The sequence below is a fragment of the Gavialis gangeticus genome, unplaced genomic scaffold (assembly GCF_001723915.1).
Source record: "Gavialis gangeticus isolate Ggan-Ray unplaced genomic scaffold, GavGan_comp1, whole genome shotgun sequence".
Taxonomy (NCBI): domain Eukaryota; kingdom Metazoa; phylum Chordata; order Crocodylia; family Gavialidae; genus Gavialis; species Gavialis gangeticus.
Genome location: NW_017728972.1, coordinates 72,067 through 81,464, shown reverse-complemented (window position 1 = coordinate 81,464; position 9,398 = coordinate 72,067). Strand labels below are relative to the sequence as shown.

At 47.3% G+C, this 9,398-nt stretch overlaps 1 protein-coding gene across 7 annotated transcripts in view; it reads left to right on the top strand.

The window, feature by feature from the left end:
• SYT7 (synaptotagmin 7) overlaps positions 1-9,398 on the top strand; it is a 163,549-nt gene that overhangs the window by 129,815 nt on the left and 24,336 nt on the right. The window lies entirely within an intron of this gene.

Sequence of the window (9,398 nt, the reverse complement as noted above, 5' to 3'; positions counted from 1 at the left end):
ATATCTGCGTCTGGGAGCTCTTCAGTCTTGTCAATCTTGCTAACTAGTTCCCTTAATTTCTCAGTGTGCCCTTGTGGAATCAAAAGCCTTTTCTATGGGCTGAATTTTGTTTACCCTTCTTTTTAATTTAAGCTGAATCAACTCATGATCACTTGACCTGCAATTATTTTCTGTGACCAGCTCTTACGAAGTCCTCACTAGGCTCTGTCTAGCCAGCTTCTGTTGGCTCAGCGATTACATGGGGAAGACAACAGTTAGCTATATCACATCCAGGAAGCTCTGGGTGATCCTATTATGAGGATCATATTTTCTCTGATCTGTATCTGGGAAGTTAGAGTTTCTCCTAATGACACAATTCCTGGTAGTGCTTTTTCTCTCTGATAATACCACAGCGATCTCTACCCATCTTCAAATCCCACCCTGGGGATCCTAGTAAGTGATCAAGCTCCATCTTAAAATTAATTAGGCTTGTTCCTCTGCTCCTCCTGTTGGGAGGCAGCTCCAAAACCTCCATGCTCCGATGATTAGAAACCTTCTTCTAATTTCAGCACTCAGACAGGGCCTCAAGGGACAGCCAGAACGCTGGGAACACAACTTCAAAAACGGGCTTGTTGCAGCAGAAAAAAATCCTGACGTGTTTTTGGCTGTAAAAAAACATTTCAAAGGCAGCTGTGAGCCGTTCAGAACTCTGACTGGAAAGGTGAATTTTCCCAGGGCGGAAAAAGTAAAAGGCGCTTTGTGAGGTTTTGTGGAACTGAGGGGGAACAAAATGCCCTGCTGCACGTGGGCTGCCTTGTCCTCAGGGAAAGTCCCAGTTTCATAACTGAGCATTATTGCAAGAGGCATTTGCTGTTGGAGAACGTGGCATCATGTGCTCCCCCAAGTGGCACAGCAGGGAGGATCTGAGCCAGAGACCAAGGCCCAGTGTTTCCAGAGGGTTTGGTCAAATAGTCATTTGACATGCTGACTTTCCGTTGAAATGAACATGCATTTGGCCCCAAAGTGCATTTGAGGATGAAGGCCCAGGTATCCTCTTCCTGTACTCAGGAGTACAAAGAGATTGGGGATGAGCTACAAAGAGAAGCAAAATGTCCTGCAAACAAGAGACATGCATCCTGGAGACCCCAGCCCTCAGGGACAGTCAGCCAGCCCCTTCACACTGCTCTGCCCAGGAATCACTGCATCTTCTAGTCACTCCCATTGTCTGAATGGGGTAATAGGAGGTGAGGAGTCAGGTGCACCCCCCTTAATATGTTGCAATACTCAGCAGTGAGAGGCCCTTCCTTTCCCGGCTGCAGTGACTGCACACATACAGAGGAGCTGAGCTGAAGACAGTCTGGATCCAAAGGCTTGTGCTTCTGTTACTGCTCCGTCAACAGGATGTAGCCATGCTTGAGCCATAACAAATCAAGGGCTTGGCTTTCGACAGCCAGGTCCAGGCCTGGTTGTGAACCAGACCGTAGGCCTTACCTTAACACCAGCACCTGGCCTTCCAGATCCATAAGCAAGCACCATGGCAGACTTAGCAAGAGCTCTGGCTGAAACCACTGTTGAAGAAGACACTATGCTAGGGAAGCTCATGTGACTCGCATATGACAGTGAGGACGTTTACAGCCCTAGAGTCCATGCTGGGCACTGCCATGGAGAAGCTCAGAGTACCAGAGGCAATGCTGGAGAAATGAGAAACAACACTAATGCTGTTCTAGCTGGGATGAACTTGGCTTCTGGCCCACATGGAGCCATACCCTTCAGTATACAATCCAGGGCTTTGTCCAACCTAGTGTGGCTGACCTGAGCAAAGCGGGTCTTACTCTGGCCCTTGCAAAACTGCCCTACTTCACCATGAGGTGACTGTTCCTGTTCTCCAGTTCACTTGATGAGACCTCCCCATTGCCCCATCTGTCCCTCCCCACTCCTCTCCCAGCATAAACTGCAGTTACCAGGTCTGCTTGGATGGTCCTGTATCCACTCTGTTGTAAGAGCCAGAGGCAGGAGGCTGAGTGCAACAGCCCCACCATGACCATGGCCAGGGCACTGGAGCAGACACTGCAGTCCAGCATGGAGTCATGTAGCATCTTGTATGAGCCGTGCCCTCCCCAGGACACTTCACTAAGCTAAATATCCTGACTGCAAAGCCACAGAAGAGTAGAAGGTCTGGGAAGCAATACTGCTCTGCCACCGAGCTCTTTCCTTTGTCCCAGAGACCCAGGAGAGAGAAGAGGGGCCAGGCTCTCACCTGGTGCTCACAGGCACTGCCTTGCAAGCCTGAGGATCTGTCTGAGTAACAGACACGGGGTCCGTTCTTTTATCTCACAGCCCAGGCTGCTTGGACTCTCCCCTCATCCCTGGTGCTGGGCGTGGGTGTATAGAGACAGATAAAGATCTACTTCTATTTTTAGAATCTTTTATTGGATTAGATTTATTTAGAGTGAATTTGATATTATCACCATGTCTAGCTCCTGCTGGGAAAGAGGGCAGAGCAGTTATGATGTCTTGTCCTAACTCCAGAGGTAGCAGTTATGACGATCATTCCCAGTGAGCCCAGCTGACAGGGGGTGCCTGGTCACTGGGCCAGGGAGTCAAGAGCAGCTGGATGCGACTCCACCACATCATTCCCTTGAGTACTGCTGACTAAAGCAACTGGCTTGTCTCACCTATGCTACCCCAATGGGCTGCTCAGTTTGGGCAGAGCCTTGACTTAATTTCTATATTCATTTGATGTAAATAGATCTATTTTCATGCTTCTAGCGTAATCTCTTCAAATGACAGGATGCAGGAAGGGGTGACTCACACAAGCCCCCTGGAAGGATCAGAGTAGCTATGGCTGACACCCCCAAATGGATGCTGCTTTCCCTCGAGCAACCAGCTTTCAGGGAGGGTGGTAGAAGCTGAATGAGTGGGCTTTCACAGTGTCTTCAAAGTGACCCTGGTGGGATGAATGAATTGCCCACAGAATGACCAGAGGTAACAAAATGCTTCATGCCCATAGCAAATTTCAAGGAAATCAGTATAATCCTGCAAAAAAAATTCTGATTTTACTAAATTAACATCGTCCATTGGAAAATATTGCCCTGTTCTACTTCTGAATGCATGTCTCAGGGCATGCTTGGGGGATTTTGAGGGTGGAGGGGAGAGGCAGTTGAAATGGCACCTGAGGCTTCAGAGCCATCTCCACACCTACCACAAGATGAGGTGCTGGGCTGTAGCATTGTGGTGACCATGCCTTAAAAAAGAGGAATTGCTTCAAGACCCTGCAGGAATGAATGCCATTTTCCAAAGGGGTCTCTGCCAATGAACAGCGACTGACATTTGCCTATGACATCTTGTGAGCACCACTGGGATGCAGAAGTGACAGAGCTGGGATCCATGGCTAATGGAGGCCTGTCCAAGAAGATACGCAGCATGCCAACCTCGGATAACATGATCAAATAGGACCATGAAGCCCAAGCTAAGTTAGCTGGATTGCTGGACATGGATTTACAGAGGCACAAATTGGATACTGCCTCAAAGCAGCTGCAGGGCATGAGGAGATTCATAACTGAAGGATGTGGAGATAGACAAAGGCAGATTCCTTATGATGCCGTCTTCACTCAACAAGTATTAGATGTGAGAACTGCCCTAATCACCTCCTGCCTTCACCTCCTGGAATCGCTGGCCGCCTTCACACAACACACACCAGAACTTCCTCCTGCATCGACAAGCACCCATCCCTTACCTGACTGCTGCACAAACACCATTGATCACCCCTTGTTACCCATCACAGCAAACCATTGTGAATAGTCTCCTGACCCCAGGAAACACCACCCAGCATCTTTTACCTCCAGCAAATGCCTCTCTTAATCTTCTCTTCCTTCCTCTAACTACTGTCCATAATCATCTCTTATGAATCTTGACGTGAAAATATGGGAAATCTTGCCCCACTTTCATTTTCAGGCCTTTCAGTATCTTGTCTCCTGTCTCCTTTAGAGAGTGACCTATGCTTCGCTGCCTGAGCATCTTATTTCTTGCTCTCCCTACTCAGTTTTCATCTGTCTAATGCACTGTGTCCAAGTACCCCCTCCTTATTAGCAGCTCTGCATATCATAGTCCCTATCCTCTGCCTAGAAGTGTTTGGTCATAGAGTCCGAGATATCTGCAACTGTCTCAGCCTGTCTGTCTCTGAGGATGAGAGGCAGTCTGGGTAGCCAGATCAGTTCTGGGGAAACTGTTCCGCATTGTGACAGACAGGCTGTCAGGACAGATTTGGTTAATTGGAGCTCCTGACCTGAGTGAAGTGAGCACGTGGAGTGGAGCCAAGAGTCGTCTGAGGAGATACCAGTGACAGAGGAAGAAGCTGATGCCCTCTGACAGCTGGCTGGACAACAACAAAGCCATAGACAGAGAATCCAAAAGATATTATTTATTTGTCTCAACATGGCGGGAAGTACAAACACTTCAGTTCCTCAGTGTTGTGCCAAGGCAGTTCAGTCAGGTATGGAGAGGAAGCTGCCAGAAAGGCTCAGAGTAAGAGAGGCTACATGCTGGCAAGGATATGAGGAGATCAGTAAGGTCCTTGCAGGGAGGAAAGGGGATTGTCTTTCAAGACTTAATCCCTCTCAATCATTACTGGTGGCCCTATGGCAGGGGACAGATGTTTCTCTGATCCTGTAGCCAAAACCATTCCATGTTGGGCAGATCCTGTCCCTGGAGAAGCCTTGAAGCAGTGAAGGTTACCATTTCCATGTGTGCTTCCATCTCTGCTTCCATCCAGCCACATGGATCTCCAGGAGAGGAGAGCTGGTCCTTTGCATCCCAGAAGCTCCTTTGAGGTGAGGGTTTTGTTCTTTGAAACCTGGGATCCCATTTCCATGACTAGCCATGGACAGGCTAAAGTCATGCACACACCCACTGAGACACCAGAGCTGCTGTGAATAATCTTACAGCCAGGCACACTTCCCACCAAGACCCCGGAGCCCAGTCTCTGTGGATGACCACAGGATGGGACACCCCTCTCTGCTAAGCAGCAGCCCATTGAAACATGAGGTCATCGTGGTTTTTGTGCAGCCAGATCCCCTATGCTGGAGCCAGGCATGCACCCACTGAGAGACACATGCCCCCCAAAGATCCTGGTCCTCCTGGTGCTCTTCTCACCTGCTGCTCCCCACACTCCAGACAATGCAGTGAAGCAATCTGAGAAAATGTCCTGTTGCACTGGATCTAAAGATCCTGTATTGCCCGCTTCCAGCTGCAGCCCTCCTGAGGTGGGGGACATGAGGGATGCCCTTGCTGTACCTGCTCCATGTGGGAACTCACTCCTCATTCCCTTCAGTGACAGAAGGATGGGAAGGAGTTTCTCCTTCGGCCACTTAGGAAAACAACACAGCACAGAGAGCATGCCCATCTTCTCAGCCACACACCCTTCTCATCACTCAAGAGCTTCTCAGTCCAGGTCTCCAGCTCTGCTGGTGGCCAGCAGTTGATCTGCTTTCTCAAGGCTGCATCTGTTCCCATGGGGTGACTACAATGAGCAGCATCACTGCCCAGGAGGGAGCTGGGTGTAGGCCATTTTCCATTTGATATGCATCCCTCTTGCCTCAGGAGCCGAAGGCAACCCTCCTGCAAGTCACACAGCTGAGGAGAAGCCATCTGTGCCATTCAAGTGACTCAAGCTTCAGCAAATAGAGAGAAGAGAAGGAACTCTTCTTATTAATGAAGTGCAAATACAGGGCAAGGTCAGTATCACCCACAAAGGTTGCCTAGTTCAGTCAGGATAGAAGTTGGAGAAGCCTAAGCAGGGCAAAGTGGTTCATCCTATACAAACTTCCTGTCTCATTCCCACTGATAACTTCCATCTTGCTTCTGTAATTGTACAGCTGAGGCTGGTCAGGCCCCAGAAGAATCTGTGTATGTTCCATCACTTGGGTCCTTCAAAATCTAGCACCATGAGAAGTCATGAAGAAAAGCATCTTGTTCCACCAAGGTGCACAGAGGAGATGACTTAGTGGGTCTCTTCCAGCTGTGAGTTCTGTACCATTAAGAATGCTTCCTTAAACATCTCAGACTGGAAGTTTCCCTGCTTGGTTTCAGGCTGTGGCTGGGATACCACCACAGACATCTGTGGGATGTTTGGACAAGGAATTTGGGACTTCTGAAAGTTTAGAAATGGGGAGGGATTTCTCACCTTCTATGAGAAAGTGTTTGAGCTGATGGTATCCCCTCAGGCCTTTCAGTGTTCAGAACACAGTATAGGCCCCTGACATGCCTATGAAACACCTCCTGTCCATGTGCAGAAGGGCCCTAAACAGGACACATTTCTGCCAAGTCCTGGTAGGGTGAGCCAGCTGAAACAGTGTCCCAATCTGGGCTGTGAGAATGGTAGCAGGAATAGAGGTTGCTGACAAAAAATACAAATAATTCAGAGTCCCCTCAGGACTCTCTTGCATAGCACCACTGACCATTCAACTTCTGTTGAACAGAACAAGACTGGACCGGTGTGAGCTCTTAGAGCTCAGTGCAGCTGGAATGCCCTGAAACAGTACTAGTGAGGATATGAGAACTACAACAGTTCTGCAAAACAGGCTCATTGAAACGACTGTGCTTAAGCAGGCTCTCCTACTGGTGTGGTTAGGACAGCTCAGTTCTTTAGCCCGGGAATAGGCAAAAAGCACGGGCTAGAAATTCCAGCTTTGCTCTATTATGTACTGGCTTCAGCAAGGGGTCTAATAAGGTATGAGAGGCACTTGACATTAGTATTTTAAGCCTCTCTCTTGCAGCTCAAGAAAGAGCTATGCATGAGGAAGTGTCAGCACAGAAGAGGGTGTCCACAGTGGAACCAGCCCTGGCGCAGGCCGTCTAATTGATATGAGAGGTACCAAGGCAAAGGGTTTCTGAAACCCACTAGGCAGAGCTGGTCAGAGTTTTCAACCAAAATGTTTTCCTCCTAATAACATGTCATTAAAAGTGGATTTTTTTCCATAGGAAAATGTCATTTTCACAGAATTTTTATAAGCATGTTCCAAACAAAATGAACATATGTTGTTACATTTTGAATGTAAATTTCCATTACTCTTCAGCTTTTCAAAAACAAAATGATATTTACAATTGACATTTTGGACTCTTTCTTCATTTCCTTTTCCTACTCTGCAACTTACTAAACTTCTTCCACCTTTGACAAGCTAGGAGGCAGTAAAACAGAAAAACAAGTTCTGATAAATTCAATCACGTAACATTTCTAAAGTGTAAGCAGTTTTGAAAAGTCACAGAGAGGGAACAGGAAAAGATTAAGCAGAAAAAAGTTTTTAAAAATCAGAATACTGTTTATTTTATTGATTCTTTTTTGCAAAAGCAAAAAGGACAAAAAGAAGGGGACAAGTGAAAGAAAAGGGACAAAGCGTGGAAAAACAAGATTTTAAAAATGGTAATTTTGAGGGTGTACACCCTTTTAAATCTATTGTTGCCCCTTTGCCTTGAGCAATTAGCCAAAATTGGGGGTCTTGCAGGGTTGTTTCATTAGGATGAGTTATTGGTGACATAGACAGCATATTTTTAGTGCAATCTTGTTCATTTGCAAAGAAGGAACCCAAAGTTTTCATTCCCTGAGCACAGTAGGAACAACCCGCAGCAGCAGTTTCCATGCTTGGAAACCCCCAGTCCATCACTCCAGCCTTCTCTGGGTCCAAGAAGCTGTGTCTCTTCTTCCACTCAAGGACCCACTCACTACTGTTTCTCCCAGCTTTATCAAAACTCAGCATGAATAACCTGAAGCTGTTATCCTAGTCCCTGCATTTCTTACTGAGGAGACTCACACGACTTAGCTCTCACCTGCCATCTGGCCTAATGCCTGTAACAGTCATCATACAGTCCCCAGAAGTTTTACTACACAATAGGGCTGCAGGACTTCTCCTGTTGAGGCTAAAAATGGTTGCCATGCCCATTGACTTGGCTTCTGCATGATCTACAGAGCTAACTGTACCAGTGAGATCAGCCCTGAGGAAAGGGGTTGGTATATGAGCTGTGCCAACTCTGGAGTACCCTTAAGGGCCATCATAAATCACAGACTGTGACTCTGTGTCACAGTTTCTCCCCTTGCTCTGCAGGGTGGTAACTCACCAAAGACCAAGCAAATTACAACAGTACACACCAGTTCAGTTGCACTGATGAGGAGAGAGGAGGACCCCCAGCTCTGCCTATTCTCATGTCCAGAGTGGGAATTAACATGCATGCAGCAACTGCATAGCAAGGACAAGGACTTGAGGAGAGTTACTTATACACAGGGACCCATAATCCAAAGCAAACCTGGCATATGCAGGACATGTGATGTTCATTATCTGTTTATTGCTTGCACAAGTCCTCAAAACAGAACACCTGGTTTTCATGGCCCAGAATCTGGTGTGAAGGGATGGATCAGACTTAAGGGTATTTTTCCAGCAGTTTTGAATTTCAACCTTTCAGCTGTTTGGAAAATATTTAAAGGTAAATATTTTATTTTATTTTATTTGTTTTTTTTCCAGCAATCACTAAAGTATATTTTCAAACTTAGGCTGAAGAGAACTATATTTTCCTTGGAATATAGCCGTAGAGAAAGAAAGAGAAGTACTCCATCATATGTAAGACTAGCTGGGTGATAATTTCTTTGCTCATGGCAATAGGAACGCTTCAGTGCAACTGTGTTATTCATTATTAATTGCTACTTTATTATTAGCAGTAGTCAGGGAAAATAAAAAGAGAAGCATGGCAGCTGGAGAGAACTGGAAGAAATCATAAGCACTAAATTCAGAGCCTTAAAGAACTGACAGGGCACAGGGTGATTGACCATCCATTTGTGAGTAGCAGAGGGGAGATAGGGTAGCAGCAGGTGATGGGCGGAGGTCTTAGAGGAAGCAACACCCCTGAGTATGAGACAAGTGTGTTTAGGTGAGGCACTTTCTGGCAGCACAAGACCTCCACCAATGGAACAAGAGATTGGGGGTACCGCCACAGTGAAAATAATCCCAAGGGGCAAAAATGGTACACAAAGAAAGATGCTGATTTGGGAGGGAGTGAGACTCAGTGGCCAGCCCCAGTTTTCAGGTGTTCATGCTCAAGAAAAAGGGTTTGACATAGGGGGCAAGGAAGGGCAGAGAGCCCAGAAAGAGGATGAACCAGGGGCTGGTAATGAGAAGTGGGGAAGTGCTTAATAGCAAGTCAGCCTCACACCAAGCTAACAGGCAGCAGAGGGACTTGGTTGGGTCTGTGTTAGCTTTCAGCCCCACTGCCTGGTTGCCTTCTCCACAACCCCATAGCAGGCAGATCCTGCCCTCCCCACCCCTGCAAGAGCTGGAAGTGGCCGTGCAGTGTGCACTGCCTGTTCTTCACCAGAAGCTGCACCGTAGAGGCTGTAGTTGTACCAGTGCTGCTAGCTGGAGAGCTTCAGTCAGCCC